General features: G+C 46.9%; 1 protein-coding gene and 1 long non-coding RNA gene across 4 annotated transcripts in view; one reads left to right on the forward strand and one right to left on the reverse strand.

Annotated features, from left to right (window-relative positions):
• KCNB1 (potassium voltage-gated channel subfamily B member 1) overlaps window positions 1-19,907 on the reverse strand; it is a 95,769-nt gene that overhangs the window by 34,235 nt on the left and 41,627 nt on the right. The window lies entirely within an intron of this gene.
• On the forward strand, window positions 1,709-6,496 carry LOC134378232 (uncharacterized). 2 transcript variants are annotated; one of them, XR_010023621.1, is made up of 3 exons: window positions 1,709-1,787; window positions 4,824-4,968; window positions 6,058-6,496. It is a non-coding gene; the product is annotated as an uncharacterized LOC134378232 (long non-coding RNA). The 2 variants fall into 2 exon arrangements; XR_010023620.1 differs by lacking the exon at window positions 1,709-1,787 and adding an exon at window positions 2,951-3,102.

Below are 19,907 nucleotides of genomic sequence, written 5' to 3' on the forward strand. Positions count from 1 at the left end.
AATGGAAATCATCAAGTCGAAGGTATACCTGTTCCCCAATGTTCATCGCAGCACTCTTTACGATAGCCAAGAGTTGGAACCAGCCCAAATGTCCATCATCAGATGAGTGGATACGGAAAATGTGGTACATCTACACAATGGAATACTACTCAGCTATAAAACAAATGAAATACTGCCATTTGCAACAACATGGATGGACCTCGAGAGAATTATATTAAGTGAAACAAGTCAGGCACAGAAAGAGAAATACCACATGTTCTCACTTATTGGTGGGAGCTAAAAATTAATATATAAATTCACACACACACACACACACACACACACACACACACACACAAAAAAAAAAAAAAAAACGGGGGGGGGAGAAGATATAACAACCACAATTACTTGAAGTTGATACGACAAGCAAACAGAAAGGACATTGTTGGGGGGGAGGGAGGGAGGGAGAAGGGAGGGAGGTTTTGGTGATGGGGAGCAATAATCAGCCACAATGTATATCGACAAAATAAAATTTAAAAAAAAAAAAAAAAAGACACCAAAAAATAAATAAATAAATACCATACACTAAAGGTGAAAAAAAAAAAAAAAAAAAGAGCGTCACAGCCACCATACCCATTATACAGATGTGGAAGCTGAGGCCCAGAGAGGGTAAGAAACTTGCTCCCAGCCACACAGCCCCGCCACAGAAGAACCAAGGCTGGGCCCCAGGCTTCTTGCCTCTCAGCCAGGCCCTTGTTCCTGTCACAGCCTCACAAAATCCTCCTGACAACCCCCACAGTCTGCAGACCCTGCCACACTGGCGACCCCCTCCTCACGGCCCTGCTTCAGCCATCCCATATGGAAATGTTCCCTAAACTTGTTGGCTTCTGGAAAGCCCAAGAGGAAGCAGAAAAACCTCAATCTTTTCCCCTCTGGTGTTTCCCTCCTTAACTACTGTGACTGCAGGGGATGGGGATAAAACCACTTGGCCAGGTGTCTTACTGGTTTGTGCTGCCTCTGGGGCCACAGCCAAGGGTGGCCCAGTCCCAGAGGCTCCTGAGTCCTGCCAGGCCCTAGCTGCCCAGAGCCTTCCTTACACCATTGGCAGCCAGATATTTATCCCTTGACCTCCAGAACATTCTGGATGGGAATGCGGGCAGTCCTCAGACAGGGTCAGGCCAGGATTCAGGCAGCTCAGTGTGGTCATGTGGCCTCAGGACAGCCTTCTTTCTCTGAGCCTCGGTCTCCTATGTGTAAAATGGGGTAAAAAATACTGACATTGCTCGGAAATAGACAGGAATTTTTTTCTTGCTACTGCAGGAAAATACCAGCATGTACAGCATGCACTTTCCTAAGTGTTTTAATTGTAGCTTTCAAGCTTTCTGGACTGGGGACCAGAGTAATGAAGACTGTTTCAAAACAACCCAGCAAGCACACACCCCTGAAATAAATGCACCACCCACAGTCCATATCCTAATCATGACAATACACTCTGACATTTTCCGTTCCTGTGTTTTCAATGGTGGTTGACCCACTAAATTGATTTTATGACCCTCAGTTTGAACCTCAGAAAATCCTACAAGAAAAGAACTATTAATATCCCCATTTTATAGATTTGAGTCACTCGCCCCAGCCAATGATGGAACTTCGAAGCCGGCCCAGCCTTCCACTCCCTAACCACTGTGTCCGGCTGCCCCTTTAAGTGCTGGGCCCCTTCCTGGGATGGAAACCTTTGCACAATCCTCTGGCTCCTTCCCTTCCCTGGCCCCAGGCAACTCCTCTTTTGGTTTCCCTAAGCAAGATGTCAGGTTAGTAAAACAGATCCCAGAGTTTAATTAAAATAATGAGCTGTGCCAGAGAAAGGGCACCAGGGCCAGCAGAGGCGGGGAGATGAATTACGAACGTGTTCAGGGAAGAGGGGGAAGGAAGGCAGAGAAGGTGAGAGAGTACCGGAGAGGATATGATCGGAGAGAAGGGCAGGGGAGAGAAAAAAGGGAAAGAGAAAGAGAGGGGGACAGAGAAAGAGAAAGAAAGATGAGGAGAAGGAGGAGGAGGAGGAGGGAAAGAAAAGACGAGAAGGGGAAGGAGAGAGAGAGAAAGACAGAGACAGCAGAAAAAGAGAGAAAAAGAGAGAAACAGCAGAGAAAGCAGAAAAGAAGAGCGAGAGAATCCATCTGACTCAGAAAAGGCAATAATGTTCTGATTTGGCTTCACCCTCACTCTTGTCTCCTCTGAACCCCCCTCCCAGAGAATCCCCCAGATTTTTCTACAAGATCTAATGTTGTCACTCCTCTGCTTTAGAGCCTTCTCTGGCTCCCCGGTGCCTTCAGAATAAATCCAAACTCCTCACGGAGGCTCAAAGGCTGGACAGGATCCGACTCCTGTTAACACCCCTCCCCTTTCCCACACACCCGTCCGTGCCTCCCCAAGGGCTCCCCCAACCCCCTTCTGGCCCAAGGGGTCTCATGTGGGCTGAGCTTTCCCCCCACTACTCTTGCCTGGGCTCACTCTAGCCCTTCCTTCAAGGTCTGTTTCAACAGCACTTGGGGGCACAGGGCTGTGCCCAACTGGTAACAACCCCTTCCTGAGCTCAGGGTTCAGAGGGCGAGACAGACAACACAGTGACATGCGTAAAAGGACAGGTCGTTTAAGACAGAAACTGGCACAAGCTGGAAAAGCCACTGACTTGGCTTTTTGGGGCCCCTCTGTGCCAGGCACTGTTTAGAGTGGTTTCTGTGCACGTGCCTGTTGAATCTTGCTCTGCCCTGAGAAGGAGGTGCTCTTGTTACTCTCACCCCATGAGGAAAGGAGAGTAAACCAGGTGCTCACAGCTGCCTGGGGCACAGCTGGGCCCCACTCAGGCAGTCTGTCTTTGGAAGGCAAGCTGTTAACCACCACGCTTTACTGCAGCTCCTAATGGGGAGGAGATAGGGCAGGGTGGGTAGGTGGATGGGGCAAGAAGCCTGAGAAGGTGACCTTTGAGTTGAGACAGACAGAGGGGTGGTGATGCAGAAGGAGGAAAGTGTGCGGAGAGCAGCAGATGCCCTGGGCACGTGAGGACAGCACGGAGGCCAGGGTGGCTGAAGCGATGGGGGATTCTGAGCCCAGCCCCATCTCAGCTCTGTGAGTTCCCATCCTTCCTACAATGTGATTGGCCCAGGCCAGAGTGAGTATTGGAAGAGGCCAGAGCCAAGTCCATTGAGGCTCTTGGGGCGGTGGGAAGTGGTGGTGAGTCCCAGCCCTACAACAGGGCACAAGTCTCTTTCCTCTCTATGAGTGACATTGGGGAAGGGTCTGGGGGACCCAGGAGGGGAGGGATGCCAGTCTTTCTAGCAACCAGAAGCCAGGGGAGGGCCATGCCTGACTCTTGTAATATAACATCTTTTTGCTTATCATATATGTGGCTTCAGTCATTCTCTCCCTCCCACCTCACCTTGTCTCACCTGTCCTCCAAAGGCCTCTCTAACCTCACCTTCTACTACTCTCCACACCCATGTTCCACTACAGCCACAATGGCCCTCCTGCTGTTCTCCCAATACACCAAGCTCATTCCGCCCCAGGGCCTTTGCACTGTGGTTCCCTCTGCCTGGATGCTCTTCCCCCATTCTCTGGTGGCTGTCCTCAATCAAGCCTCAGCTTCCAGGGAGGGGTTGGTGGTGGGCAAAAGGCAGGGGCACCATTCCACCCAGATCTCCTAATTTCTAAGGATCTTAAATAAGAGCTTTCATGATATAGGTATAAAATTATTCATTGCAACATTGTTCATTAGACCAAAAAGTTTGGAAACGACCTTAATGTTCATCAGCAGTGGGCTATGCATGCAATGGAATACTATGCAGCTGTGAAAAAGGACAGAGGTGGCTCAATATTCACAAATAGGGAACCATCCTGAGGTAGACTGTTAGCAAACACGGCAAGGTGAGAACAATGTGTATTACAAGCTCCCATTTCAATAAAACAAAGAAAAAAGAATATGTATATATATGGATTTACTTATATGTGGATACATTATTTCTGGAAGGAATCACAAGAAATCAATAACAGTGGCTGACTCTGGGGAGGACTGGGGGACAGGGAGGGAGAGGATTTTTTATTGTGTGCCCTTTTGAATGCTTTGACTTTCATTCTAGAAAAATATATCATCTATTCAAAAAACTAACACTCCAGTATTTTTAGAATTTTGACCTTATCTCTAAATGGGTTACGTACACAAACAGGAGCAGAGCAATAGCAACGGAAAAAGACGACATTCACCAGCAGCGCTGCTCTTGCACCTTTACTGAGTTGCTCTTAGAGAACACCATGAATTCAAAATAGAAATAATAAATAAATAGAGTAAACTCTGTGGTTATCTTGTGAGCCTCGCACTTACGTTGTGTTGTCATTTTGTGCAAGTGGGTCAAAAGCATGAATTCAATTTGTTCAATTTGACATTTTAAATGTATCACAGCTTTAGGTATGCCTTTTTTTTTGTTTGTTTTTTTTTTCCTTCGTAAGTTAATATTTCAAGAGTCTCAAAAAATAGAAGTCTCCCAGGCTTTTCTTGGCCCGAGGAACCCTGTCGCAGTTGTCCTTTGGTGTGGAGAGAGACAAGGAAGCCTCCAGGAACAGGGACAGTAAACCCGAGTTCTCAGGAAGAGCGACAGCCCGCAGTCCCACATTTAGCCGCTCCCAGGGGACCAAGACTAGTTCACTGGGGCCAGTCCTGCCCCTGAGAATCTGGCTCCTGCTGAATGTGGGCAAGAGAGAATTCCCAGCCTGTAAGGCTGGTCTTGCTGATACGACAGGGGAGGTGAGTGAGGGGGACAGGGAGGGATGGGGGAGACACATCTGTTGTTTTTCAGCTGCCTCTTCTGGAAACAACACCTCACAGAGTTGACCTGGGAGCTCTACCCAGTTCTGCACAACTCAAGATCTCAGGATTTTTAGCCACCGTATCAAAGTGAGAGATGTTGACTTAGCCGTGGCCATGGCCCAACCTGAATCAAGGTCAGTGTTTCCCAACAGCCCACATGACAGTACAAATGACAAAATGATGCTATTAATAATGTATAAGTTCTTAACCCATTCATGAGCATTACCCTGCACTGTCTTCAAAGCTCACACCCGGCCTGTAGCTAACCTGATTCCCACGACTGCCCTGGGAGGTAGCAGGGTTGGTTCCATAATCTCCATTTTACAGACAGGAAAACTGAGATTCCAAGTGTGGAAGGGACTTGTCTAAGGTCACAAAGCTGGGAAGTGTCATACCTAGTATCCAGAGCTCTCTCTGAGACACCACGTGGGAAAACCAGGGTGGGCCTCACTTGTTGCCTCAGTGCCCAGAGCTTGGATGGAGAGGCCCCTTCTTGCCAGGTGGACAGAGCACTGGGAAGAGGCCAGGCGACTCTGGTCTAGATTATCATTCTGAACCCGGTGACGAGGGAGACAGGTCAAGCCACCAGCAACAGGGACCCTTGGAAAATCTAATGTGCCAGCAAGACCTGCCAGATCAGCCTTCAGCAGATAACTGAGTGCCCACCTCTCACCACCCACAAGGACATGCCCTGGGCCACTATCTTCCTGCTTCCACCTTGGCCCCTACAGTAAAACACAGTCCCTTCGCCACATTCCTCCAGAGGATCCCGTTAGCACCTACGCCAGGCTGGGTCAGTGTTGTTTGCTCAAAACACCCCCATGCACTGAGAACAAAAGCCAAAGTCCTTACAGTGGCTACAAGACCTGGCCTGGCTGGGCCCCTCTTGCCTCTGTGGCCTTTGCTCCCTCCCTTCCAGCCACACTGGTCTCCCTGCTGCTTCTGGAACATGACAGGCACCCTCCAGCCTCAGGGCCTTTGCACTTGCTGTTCCCTCTGCCAGAACGTACCACCCCCAAATACACGCTGGTCTCCTTTCCTCACTTCTTTCAGGTCTCTGCTTAAATGTCACATCCCCAGAAGGACTCTCTCTGGCCACTCTATTTCAAATGGCACCCACCCCCCAGCAATACCTGTGCCCTTACTCCCGACTATTACATCTACGGATAGAGAGTACATACTTCATTGCGTCTTATTGTTTATTGTTCTTCTCTCCCTTCTAGAGTGCAAGCTTCATGAGCCACGAGTCTTTGTCCTTTGTCTTGATTGCTGTATCCTCAGCACCTAGCAAGGGGCTAATGCACAGTAGGTACTAAATAAAGATTTGTTGGAAGAATAAATGGATGAATTCCAGGTCTTCAGAAAGACTCTTCAGGACTCTGACTGGGCCGATGGGCTCTGAAATGCCTAATGGATCTCTTTCCAAGAAATGCAAACCCAGCATCCCACTGTGGGTTGGGCAGTTTATCTGCTGGCTGCATGTCCAAGTGACTGCAGGGACACCATCCATTAGTCAGTCTATTTTTGTGGTTGGAGGGAAAGTATACTCCATTTCTTCAAGGCAGTCAAACAAACATGATGAGAAATTTTGGAATGCAACAGAATATTTGTACAGTGAAATCTTGCTCCAAATGCATGGTTTATAGACAAGCAGAAAGGAACCAGGGATTATTTCTTTGTAAATAGCAAATGAAATCTTGTGCAAAGTTGGCTTTCCCTGGTGTTGTCTCACATTTCCAAACAAAAAAAGGAACCCATTACTATGCAGAAAATAATATTTCATAATAATGATAATTACCATTAACTGAGCAGCTATTATGGGTGAGGCATTATGTTGAGTGCATTATATTCAATGCCTTGTTTAATCCTCAAGATATCCTTGAATAGTATCCCTGTCTGCCAGAAAAGGAAACAGAGGCTCAGAGAAGTGATGTGCCTTCCTAATGTCCCACAGCCACTAAGAGAAGTCAACCCTCAAACTCTGGTTTTCTCACCTAGAATCTAAGAAAAGATCTTCAGAGGACCCCAGTAAATCCTCTGGAAATTTGCTGTTAAGGCAGGCATGCGGATAAGCATGGGCCTGCTGGCCAGGGCCTGAAAACCCAAGGATTCTTGGTCATCCAAATGGCAAAGGTGGCCAGTCATGCAGCAGATGAGCTCAGGCTGGAGTTGCAACTCACCATCAGTGTGTTCCTGAAAGACATTCAGAGAGCTCTGGCATTTTCTCCTAAAAGCTTCAGTGAGAGGCAATGGAAGACGTATTTGGAAACATTCTCAGGATTCCACTAATATAGGTGCTCTAAGGGCCTAATGCAGTAACGTGCGCAATGTCCTGCTGACTCACTTGTGGGTCTCCCCAGGTCTGAGAAGACAGTTGACCAAGGCTAGGCAAGAAGGCTTGGATTTCCAAGTACACAGACCCTTGTGGGGCAGGGCAGGGACACTGTCCTGTGGACAGAGGACACATAGGCTAGGGACCAGCTTCACACTTGGCCTACGAGGCAAAATGAAATTTGGCTCAAATCAACTTTGGCCAACATGAAGTTGAGACCTTGAGAAAATGGCATCTTTCATTTCCTGTTTCTTGGTGTGGTCACTCTTAGCGTGCAGACACCATGCTGTGAGGAAGCTCAAGCCACCCCACAGAGAGGAACTGACAGCCAGCAACAACTGTCCAGCCATGCGAGTGAGCCCCAGTTGAGCCACCCCAGCTGATGCCATGGGCAGAGCAGTGAGCTAGCCCCCCAGACCCCTGCCCACATTGCAGATTCATGAGCAAATAAGTGATTGATTTTGTTTTAAACCACTAAGTTTTGGGGGGGGTGTTTCTGTTATGCAGCAATAAACAGAACATCTTCCCAACTTGGAAGATATTTCCTGGGTCCTGCAGGGACCCAAAATCCAGATGCAGGACTTTAGTAATAATAGAGGGGGTTATTTTAAGGAGGGTTAATAAATCAGGTCAGAAAACTTCATCTGCTGACTTACCCCTGGCTCTCCCTAGCCTCTTCTACCTCTTTCAGAATAGCTGAAAACAATCTGGAACTCTTCCCTATTTGAGAGAATCCTCTGTTAATCAAACATGCCTCCATGGTCCAGGGTAAAGTTGGCAAAAGTGGAGAATAGATGTTTCCTCTTATTCAGGATTTTAGGTATTTTCCATGGAATATGGAGTTCTCTGGTACTATAGTCCTATTTGGAATATCAAAAGAAATAAGGCTGACATATAGAAAAAACACCAGAAACCTCTCTTTCTGCTCTTCTCCCCTTATTTATTGTGTGGAGGCTGCCAGGGAGATGGAACTGGGAAGAGTCATGAGATGTTCAGTCTACAAAACCTTCATGAATGCCCCTTTTTCTTGGAGTAGAGCTTGGATTGACTCTTTGCCTCTCTTTCATGGAAGTGGCTTTGTTAAGTGATTTTAAAAGTCTCTAAAACTCTGCCTGCCAAACTGTCCTTCTCTCTTATTTTGTTTGCTAGAGCTCCCCAAAGGGCCATGACAATGGAAGAAGGCTCAAGGTGTGTTAATGAGTGATCTGAGCAATAATAGTCAATGACGGCTCTGCACTTGACAGTGCACAGGAGCTTCCATCAGCATTATCTTGGAAAGTCCTCTTGGGAACCCTGTGAAATTTTTCACCCCAGATAAAACTGTGGCATATCCATATGATGGAGTGCTACTCAGCAATAGAGTGGAATGGAGTACTGGTACACACGATACCATGGATGAGCCTCCGAGCTTCCGAGCAAGAGACACTGAGAGCTTTATTCTTGACTGCCTTCTCAAGATGTCTGTATAGCAGACAGCCTTGGAAGACAGAAATAGTATCTCCCTCTGGGGCAGAGGGTGGAAGGCAGAGCTGTTTCCCAACCAGGATAATACAGATAATGTCTCCCTCTGGGCAGAGACTGGCAAGATGGCCAGTGGCTCCATTATAAGACTGGGGGTTTCCTTAGCTCCAGGATCCACAGTTGGGACACAAATCTGCTATGTGTTCAGGATCCATGTGGGTCACTGTGATTGCTCTCATGGAACTTGGGGGACAAGGAGAACTGACGCAAATATGAAGCTCATGATGCCTACAGTGCTGTGAGTAATAACGTCATCTGTCTCTGATCCAGGAGTCTCGTGTCTTCTGCCAGCATGCATAAAACTGTGCAGCCTAACTCATTAGCTTGCAAGCAAGGCAAAATCCCAGACCCTCCCTTCATAGTTCTTGACAGTTGGTACTCACATCACCCCCACTTTACAGATGAAGACTCTGAGGCCCAGAGAATTGAAGTTTCTTGTTTAAGATCACACAGCTAATAAGTGACAGAGCTATGATCGAAACCCAGACAGATTGGGAAAGACAGGAGATATGAGTAGGGAATTGGAGAAGGAAACAGTGGGGAATGCCAAGAGCTGAAGGCCCCAAAGATACACAGAAGGTCGTGCCTCTCAGCCTCCCAAACCCACACCCCCCAGATGCTGCCTGTCACTACATCCGGCTGCTGGGACTGAGCAGCCAATTTGGGACAGCCACGATATATTTAATGGTGAGTCACGCTCTCCCCCAGCAATCAGCACTGGCAGGCTGGGGAGGATGCAAAGAGCATCTCTGGGAATCCATGCCTGAGGGTCGCCATGGCAACTCCACCCAAGTCACTTGCCAGCAGTTGGGATGCCAGCACCTGAACCAGGGCAGAAGATAGTCTCATGGGCTGAGGGCAGTCGAGGACAAGGGCAGGCCTGCCACATGGCATCACCAAGGGGTTCCCCAAGGGCTGATGGGAGGGTGGTGAGGACTTGGTGATAAGGAAGTGCCATGGGCTCACTGTCCAGGTCACAGTCTGCTATGGAGGCCTGGGGTCCTTGGCTTGCTGGGATGAGCATACTTGATGTGATGGGTATTTGTGTGAACACCATCTCTTCCTGTCGTTGTTCTTGGTTTGTCTGTCTCTCTCTTCCATGGCCATTCTCACAAAGAGGCTTCTAACCAAGTGCCATGACAACATCTAAAGACTGACAGCAACTTGGGTGTGTTAACTTAACTGCAGATCATCTTCCAGAATTATTCTGTAGATTTCAGAACCTAGGACGAATCAGCCACACCCACACACTAACACCAAATATGAAAGTTCCAGTGAAAGCAGTTTGGAACTCATTCATTCATTCATCAATTTGTCCTTGTGGTTGTTCATTCTGAATTAGAATCAGGGTTCTACAGGCCCTATTTATAGAACTGGACTTGATTATCTCTCTGTCCTCATCTCCTTCTACCCTCCCCCTTTTACCCCACCCACTCTAGCCCACTAGGCTTGTTGCTGGTCCTCAAACATACTGAACATACTGGCACTTTCCTGCCTCAGGGCCTTTGCACTTGCTCTTCTATCTGCCTGGAAAGCTCTTTCCCCAGATAGCCATCACCCCACTCCCTCACTCCCTTTAAGTCTCTCCTCAAATGTCACCTTCTCAGAGGGACACTATCAAGACTATCCTAGGAAGAAGCACCCAATTCAGCCTCAAGGATAAGGCCATATATATATTATATATAACATATACTGTGACTTTTTTTCCCCCATCTGTAGCAAGACAAGAGAAGCTGAAAACTGGTGGCCTGTAAGTTGAATCTAGCCCACAGATAGGTTCTGTTTGGTCTAAGTAGTGTTTCAAAAAATTAAATTAGTGGCTAACATTTATAAACTTGGGAGATTTCATTTTAAAATCCTAATTTTCAATTCATGTTGAAAAACTGGAAGATCAGCTACACATTCTTACACATGTAACAGCAACTGGCTGGAACATGAACAATGTCTGCCAAAGGCCCCACATGGCCCTTTCGTTCATTTCTGTTGCCATGTTCTGCCTGTGAGAGTCTCTGTGCCTGCAACCCAGATCTCCAGTCTGGGGTTTCTAAGAGCCTTTGGTTTAGGATGGAGAGAGTAGAGCATAGTGGTTAAGAGTCAAGGGCTGGCTGGATAGCTCACTCATAACTCACTCAGAGCATAGTGCTGATAACGCCAAGGTCAAGGGTTCAGATCCTTGCGCCAGCCAGCCACGAAAAACAAAACAAAATTTAAAAAAAGAGTCAAGCAGATGGGGTTACAGTCTCATTTCCCTGATCACAGCTTCCATCTCCTCATGTGTAATATGGAATCTCAGAGAGTTAAGATGCAAGTTGAATAAAATAATGTACCTGGTAAAATGCTTAACACAGAGGCTAGAAAATAGGACACAATTAAGTGGGAACTAAGAAAGAAAAAAATAAAACACACTCTGGCTCTTAATGACAGTCCACCCCTGACCTGACTTATCAGGTCTCTTCTCAGAAATCTGGAGGCAAGGAAGGGCTGTTTTGCTGTAATTCATTTTATGGCAAAGCAGGAAAGACCATGGACAAAGCCTCAGGGCCAACATTTTTATTTCTCAGGTAAGTAAACTAAGACCAGAGGATGAGTCTTGCCCAGAAGAGTTTCTAACCATTCTTCTCCCTTCTATCTGTATTCCAGTGCCATTTGCTTAAAGCTAGAATTGACTGAATGTAGATAAGGGCTATGGGAATTGTGTGGACACCTGCTGTTTCTAACTGCCCAGCATCTACTCAGCCTTTATCTGTGACAGCTCCCTGATTGTTCCCTGGGAACCATCCCTCCTCTGATCCCCAGGAAATGGCTCCAGGTGTGGCATGTGGCCTGGAGCTGGCTGAACAGAGCCTTCTATTCATGACCACAGTGGTTGGTTCAGGGGTGGTCATATGGCACAATCCAGGCCGACATATGTCAATTGCAGGGCTCTTCTTGGTACTTACTGGAGTTGCCATGCTGGCTGGATGCCAGCCTGGGGCTGCTGAGGGCCATCTGTGCCACCACTTGTAGAGCTGCCCGAGAGTGAGGCCCACACAAGAGAAAAGGCCCAGAAAACTGAGGAAAATGGAAACCTTACAATATAGTTTGAGCACCCGGAATCAGTCATGTGTGAAGCCATGTACCCCTGGACTTTTTGGTTACGAGTCAATCAATCTTCTCTGTCCCCCTCCCCCCCCTTTTTGGCTTCATACAGTTAGAATTGAGTTTCTGGGCTAATCCAGGCATTCTAGATGAAGGCATTGGATAAGCAAAGGCCCAGAGGCATGAAAATGTAGGACGAGTTCTGGGATTGTCAGTAAGCAGTCTGGCATGGGAAGAAGTCAGCAAAGGTATTTGGGGCAAGAAGTGGGAATGCTTGAAATGCCTTGCCAAGTCACTTTGACTTTATCCTGAGAGTAATGGGGAGCCACAGAAGACTCTAGAGGAAGGAAGAGGACAGAATTGGAGTTGGTAGTGGTGTGGCAAAGCGGGAGTGAGAATCATCCTTGATTCTGGCTCAGGGTTCTCTTGGGGTCAAACCCCAGCCTTGAGTGCACATAGGGGTGAGAGGTGGTGTCTTCCACCAGAACCCCAGCTCCCAGCTCCCTCCCCTGGCTGTCTTAAAATAACAGTATTTTCAATACAGACGTTCTAGGTCCCCTGCCGTGGATCACTCAGCCACCCTTCCAGGGGAGAAAACAAAAAGCAGTGTTTTTCCATGTCTATTTTAGGTTGCTGCCTACATCTTTGTTCTTTGTGAGGAACACACACTCCCGGGGGGGGTCCCTTTCTCAGCTGCGGCCCAGCAGCCAGGTCTGGACCACCAGGCTGGTTCCAGTATCGGAAAGAACCAACAGATGTAATGGAATCATGCCAATTAAGCCAGGAGCTGCATGGGAATGATGTTATTATTAAGTTCCAGAAGATGTGGAGGTGAGAGGGAAGGAAGGTATCTCGGACCAGTCCACATGTCCATCCCAGATGCACCACCTTCCCAGATCTGTCCTCTTGGACTCTTCTGAGCAGCTGGGAAGAGTCCACCCTTGTTATCCCCAAAGGATGCTGCCTGGAATTTGGAAGTCTGCATTGTATGGGACGCTTGTGCCCGTTTTACTGATGGGCTAAGAAGAAGCAGCAGGATTCTTGTGCACCTGGATGGGTCTAGCCTATCCATTTCACTGGTGGTAAAACCAAGGCTTGAACAGGAAGCACGGTTTGCTCAGGATTATAGAGCAGTTAGCCACCATCTAAGACTGAAAAGACCACAACGTAAAATATCAAAGGGCATATACTTTGTCTACCCTGGTCGCCATCATGTCTCATCATGTAACATAGTACACGGCGAATAATATGCCCTTGATAAATATATGTTGGACGGATGAATAACATCTCTACTGCTATTTTTAGCTTTTACAAAGAATTCTCACACACATTCCCTTATTTTAGCTGTCATGATTGTCTTTCTAGCCAGGAATTGTTTTTGTCCTCATTTTGCAGGTGAGGAAATGGAGGTTAAGAGAGGTTTAGTTGCCTGCTCAAGATCACATAGCCTAGAAATGGCAGAAGCAGGATTTCAGTCCATGATTTCTTGCTATAGGCTCGGGCATCCCTTAAAATCTTCAGGTAGAGAAATGTCCAGCTGTGAGGTAAAAGCTTTGATCCACAGGGTTGACTCTGACCTTAATTATATTACAAAACTTGGTTTGGGGGGAGACCAAGAGAGCAGGTCCTCAAAAGGTTAAACCGAATCACCATAGGAAGGACCTATCAGTTCTATTTCTAGGTATACACCCAAGAGAATTGAAAACCTATGTCCACACAAAAACTTGTACCTAAATGTTCATAGTAGCATTATTCACAATAAACAGTGAAAACAACCCAAATGTCCATCCACCGATGAAGGATAAATAAAATGTGGTATATCCACATAATAAAATATTATCTACCCATAAAAAGAAACGAAGTACTGATACATGCTACATCATGGCTGAACCTTGGAAACATTATGTTAAGTAAAAGAAGTCAGTCACGAAAGTTATATGTAATGTGATTCCATTTATGGGAAATGTTTAGAATAGGTAAATCTACAGAATCAGAATGCAGATTAGCTGTTGCCAGGGACTGAGTGGAGGGTGGGATGGAGAGAGACTGCCAATGGGTACAGGGTTTCTTTTTGGGGTGATGAAAATGCTCTTAAATTAGATTGTGGTGATGGTTGCACAGCTCTGTGAACTGTATATTTTAAATGGGTGAATCTTATGGAGTTTGAATTATATCCCAATCAAATTATTTCTAAAAGGATCAAGAGAAGCATTCTGTGGCAAGGGAGTTTTAGGAGGGGAAAACACACAAATTAGGAAGTATCCCCAGCATGGATAGCCCCATGTTGTCTTTCTGGACATCTCAGGAAAGATTTCAAGAACATATTTCAACACCCAGTCCCAAGGAGTTGCCTGAAGTCTTGTTCCTACAGAGTTGAGAACCTGCAGAATACCTCCCCCAGGCAGCCGTCCCAAGTATCCCAGCTAGAGACAAGAAGAGGATTCCATCTTGATGACAAGGCACCACTTGGTGCCCACGTGTTCTGCCTGTGAGACATCATTGAAACCATGCCACAACCTTGCTGAATACAAGTAGCATCATCATCGCTATTATCCAGGTGAAGAAATGGAGGCTCAGAGAGGTGAAATGACTTGCCCAAGGTCACACAGCTCTTGGCTCCCTCAGCTACATCATAGTATGTGGTACATGCCCAGAGGGGGTCTAGGGCTACTTTTCTGAGGAACCCCAGGAACCCCAGATGGTTTCCTCATCTGTACCATGAAATTCTATAACCCTTCACTATCCCGGTGGGGGCTTTGGGCAGAGCTTCCCCACCTGCCTCTGCTATAAAGATACTCCACATTTCATCAGATTTCACTTAGTCAAAGCCAAGCATCTATTCCCACGGCCCCACTTGCCCAGGGATGCTACTCCAGATCTGTGCTGTTCTTCTTGATTCTGTTCTTCCTGTGCCTGGCATATGGCACCACTTCTCAAATAACCCTGATGTTGCCTGCTGTGGGGTTCAAGGCAGGTGATATGATTTCACAGGCTTTCTTCCTTAGCACTGTATGAGATGCTTTTGGGGGGCTGGGGGGCTTCCCTTTTCTTCTGGTTCGACTTTGGAGTTTGCAAGCTTGTGGAGAATTTTACATCAAAGTAGAGCTGCAAACGCATGTATACCCTTTTATATCTCTATCCATCCATCCATTTATCCACCCATCCAGCCATCCATCTATACATCCACCCATCCACCCATCCACCCATCCATTTATCCATCCATTCATTCATACATCCACCTTTTCATTCATTTCCCCATTTATTTCATGCATTCATTAATTCCACAAATATTTATTGAGAGCCTACTATGTGCCAGGAACTGTGTTAGCCACTGGGTACAGTGAAAGAAAAGATCAAACAAGGTCCTTGTCCTCGTGAAGCTCATGTTCTACTGGAGGAAAACAGGCCTTAGTAGACACACAAAATATAAGCATAAATTGGCATAAATGCCACCAAAGAAAACTTCAGAATAAAAAGAACTAATTCTCATTGGCGGGTAGGGGAGGCCTCCCTGAGGAGGTTGACATTTAAGATAAAGTCTGAAGTATGATTTGTGATTTATCAGTTAGCAATGCTCTTGTTTCAAAAGGTAGAAAATGCTGACTAAAAGAGGCTCAGACAATCAGGGGATTTATTATGCCACATAACAAAAAGTCCTGAGATAGGGTTACCCATCATTGAGGGACTCAAGAGTGTTGTCAAGGAGCCACTCTCTACCATCTACTCTATCATCCTCAGAGGACTGGCTCCATGCTCAGGTGGGCTCACCTCATGGACCCAAGATAGCTGCCACTGCTCTAGCCGTCACCTAAAGACATGACCACATTCACACTAGACCATCACTGGCAAAGGAATGGAGCCACCCTGATTGTATCAGACCAAAAGTTCTCAACTGGGGGTGATTTTGCCCTCCAAGGGACATTTAGAGACAGTTTTGGCTGTCATAATTTTGTGTGTGGGGGTGGGGAGGGAGTGCTCTTGCCATTAGTGGGCAAAGGCCAGGGATGCTGCTAAACATCCTACAATGCACAGAACAGATTCCCCCCCAGCCAGATAATTGCTCATATGCCAATAGTGCCAAGGTCGAGAAACCCTTTTTTAGACCAATCAGAACCAAGTTCTGAGTCATGGGGCACCAGGTGGAAGGCGATGGGGGAATTTCTTAGGGAAGGTTTCCTGGAGGATGTAATAGTTCAGCTGAGTCGTGAAAGATGGACACTGGCTAAACCAACCCAGCTAACGAGTCAAGCTAACCACCCGCCATGTGGATAAGAAGGAAGGCAGATGACCCCCGTCTTTTCTGCCTCTTCCAGTGGGATGTGAGACCCATTGTGAGCAGGGACCTCACCTGTCCTAGTCACTTTATCCCCATTCCCACTCAGTGTCTGTCACCAAAGTTGCTCAACATGTTGTTGAAAAGAATAAAGTTTCTGGAATGGAGAAGGAAACTCACTCTTGAAAGTGAAACCCTACCTGAAAATTCCTAGGAGTCGCACAATGAATATTGGGTACAATGACTTTGGAATAAGCATAAGAGGGTGACAGTCAGTCAGCACTAAAAAGACCCCAGAAAATATTTGATTTAATCCTATCATTGTACAGATGGGGAGACTAAGGCACAGAGAAAGGCAGAGAATAGTCCAAGGTCACTTAGAAAGTTGGGGGCAGATGAAGTCCAGAATCCATGTGTCGCTTTCCTAACCCATTAGCAACATCAGCTGGTAGATCCTGAATGATTGTCTAGAGACGCAGGATCCAGCTGAGGAGAGTTTTCTAGTTCCTGAATCCAAGTCTATTTTAGGAATTTGGGCACTTCCCACTCCCTTCTCCTTACAAAGCTGTCTTCCTGGACTCACTCACCTCAAGACCCTGAAAGGATGCTTAGGGGGGCCACCGTTCTGTGAGTGATGTGCCTGCACAGGTGGCAGAACGACGACCAAACTGGCCGGCCCATAAACATGTTTTGTTTGGCCCACATAGTTCTCAAAAAAAAAAAAAAAAAAAAAAAAAAAAAAAGCTATCATTTGCTTTCTTTACCAACAATAAAAGCAACTGAGACTGTGTGACTATAATCCAAATTTCCCACTTCTCTTAGATAATCAGAAGGTTTGGCAACACAGTGCCCATTTTTCTGCATGGCAGCCATTTACTGGAGCTGGGCAGCCACTGCCCCTTTCGTTGGGATCCAGGTGCCCACCCATATGCCCCCAGCACCCTCCCGGCCATGTCACTCACATACAGGCCTGCCTGGCCCCAAGAGGCACTCTGAGATTGCAGCCAGCCCAGCTGATGGACACGGTGTGAGTGGGTGAGGCCACATGGGGACCACAGTCAGGACCACCTTCCTCTCCAGAAGGAAGCGCCTTGGTTACCATGGCAACATGCTGCCTTTGTAACATATCTTCCACCTAAAAGGAAGAGGAGGCGACCAGGACATCTCTCTTCTCAGCCCAGGCAACATTAGCTCCTGGTGCCCCCAAAACCTCAGAGTGAGAAGCGGGGAGTGCCACCTTTCTTCTCTAATCTGGGTCCTGAATGCAGATGCCAACACCCCATTTGCTCAACCAACCTAGAGATGGGGTGTTGGGAGGGGCTGATTTAGATGCCATCTTATATAAAAAGACCAGAACATTTTTGATTAGAGATGGAGGAAGGTGTGGGTGTCTGAGACAGGGCTCTGTTCTGCACAACCATACGCGTTCCCTGACGCCTCTCTTCCTCCCCTTCCTCTGGGCAGAAACATGGACCTTCTTTGCAACTCTCCTTCAGCCAGGACCCCAGCCCTCTCCCAGGACCCGTTAGCCCCTGATGCCTCAGGCACATTTCTAGGCCGCTTACAGAATCAGAAGGAAATAAGGGGCTGAAATAAGAGAATCAGCCAGAAATAAGGAAAGGCCCCGTGCACTATTTCCCTTTGAAGCTAAGAGGCTGACACTCAGAACAGCAGCAGAACTCAGAAGCCTCACTGAGAAAAGAGGCACAGAGAGGAGTGCCATTTAGCACCCAGGTCCCCTCCTGGGAGTGTCAATCCATAAATATTAATGATCATAATCATCTAGTATTAGTTATAATGGCTTGTAAATTAAGGTCATTTTCCTTCAAGTAAATAGCCATGCTAATGGCAGCAAAAGGTAACCGCGCTGCTGGCTTCAGGCCAGGTGCAGCCCTCCAAGGTGATGGTATAAATCAGAAGGGACAGCCCGCATTTGTGAAGTGGGGCAGTGGCATCTAGGGGTAGGCCAGGTGATGGGACAGGGGTGTGGCTGCAGCCCCACCCCTGCCACTTCCTATAGGGTCCTGGGGCAGATCTGATCTAGCAGGGAGCAGCTTCGGACAGGTAAAGTCTGGGGAAGAGGAAGCTCCCAGGATCACTAGGTGAGGAGAGGGAGTCTCATGGGGAGGTGACCCAAGAGTTCAAACGCTTGGGTTGAGAGCAGAGGGTGGTGATTTGAACCATCTTACTGCATGACAGACCTAATGCCTTTGATATATGACACGGCCCCTTTTCTTCCTCTACCTGCCTTTCCTCCTCCTCTGTCTCCTTTCTTCGCTCCTCTCCTCCTCTAGGGCTGACTTCTCCATTCTGCACAACAGACACAGATCCTGTACTTCTAGGGTTTCTTCTCCAATGTTTTAATTTCTTTTATAATTAGAAGAAAAAAATGAACTCTTAGGTGGTAAAAAATGCTTTAATATGTAATTTTAATATATTCATCTTTATACCAATGCAGCCATAAAATATAATGGTTAATATTTTTTATGGACAAAGGCAAAAGTGCCCAAGGCCCCCAAATTCATGGTGTGACCCTGGGTTCTGCACCCCCCCCTTCTCCACTTCCTGCCCCTCCTCCCACTGTCCATGGGACCTTAAACAGTTAGCACTGCCTTATGGAGTTTCAGTGTCACCCTTTGCAGGAAGGGCTAATAATAATGATGATGCCTTCCCAAGCAGGATTAAGTGAAATAACATCAGGGAAAGCTTCTGACACAAAGTGGTGTTCAGTCAGTGTTACTTTCCTTCCTTTCTAGGAGGTTCTAGGAGGCATGATTTATTTGGAAATCTCAGTCAATAGAGTCCCTGGTAACGTGCCCCGTGCCCCCCATGCAAAATGCGCCATCAGGCCCTCTCTCTCCCTATCTCCTGGGCTCTCCAGTTCCTCTAAAGGGCAAACGCTTTTCTTGACCCTCTGAAGAAACTCACAAGGCACTTGATTAAAGTAGATAGGTCAAAAAACGCTTCTAAATTCTAAGAGAAAGAAAGCAGCCATTACGACTGGCTCCAGCAAGGATGGAGGTCATCCTTGCTCCCTGTCAGACAGGACGGGACACATAATTTGCCGAGCCCAGTGCAAAATGAAAATGCAGGGCCCCTTATTCAAAAATTATGAATTTCAAGACAGTAACAGCAAAGCCCGACACAAGTCTGGGTCCCTGTGAGCATGAAGCAGGTTGCACACCTATGACACAGGTTGCACACCTATGACAATGTACCCTGGAGGCCACCTGGGCTCCAGACTTCACCCTTGTCCTGGCCTGGAGGGCAGCTGAGGGGACTCAGCCATGCTGAGGGATCCCTGTGTGGACCCTCACCTGACAGCACATCATTCAATTCATTCCTTCAAAAAATACTCATGATTGGCTATTAGGGAAATGCAAATCAAAACCACAGTGAAATTCCATCCTAGGAAGGCTAGGATAAAACAGACAGACAATAACATGTGTTGATGAGGAAGCAGAGGAACTGGAACCCTTATGTGTGGCTGGTGGGAATGTAAAATGGTATATGTGCTACTGAAGTGAGCACAGAAAATGTAAAATGCTGAAGACACTTTGGAGAACAGCCTGGAAGTTTCTATAAAGGTTAAACATAGAGTTACCACGTGATCCAGCAATTCCACTTCTAGGTGCACGCCAAGAGAAATGAAAACATATTTCCACACAAAAGTTTGTACACAAATGTTCATAGCAGCATCATTCATAATAGCCAAAGGTGGAAACAACCCAAATATCTATCAACTGACGGATGGATAATCAAAATGTGGCATATCCATACAATGGAATATTATTCAGCCATAAAAAGGAATTAAGTACCATCACATGCTACAACAAGGATGAACCTTGAAAATATCATGCTAAGTGAAA

This window comes from Cynocephalus volans, chromosome 1, assembly GCF_027409185.1.
Source record: "Cynocephalus volans isolate mCynVol1 chromosome 1, mCynVol1.pri, whole genome shotgun sequence".
Classification (NCBI taxonomy): Eukaryota; Metazoa; Chordata; class Mammalia; order Dermoptera; family Cynocephalidae; genus Cynocephalus; species Cynocephalus volans.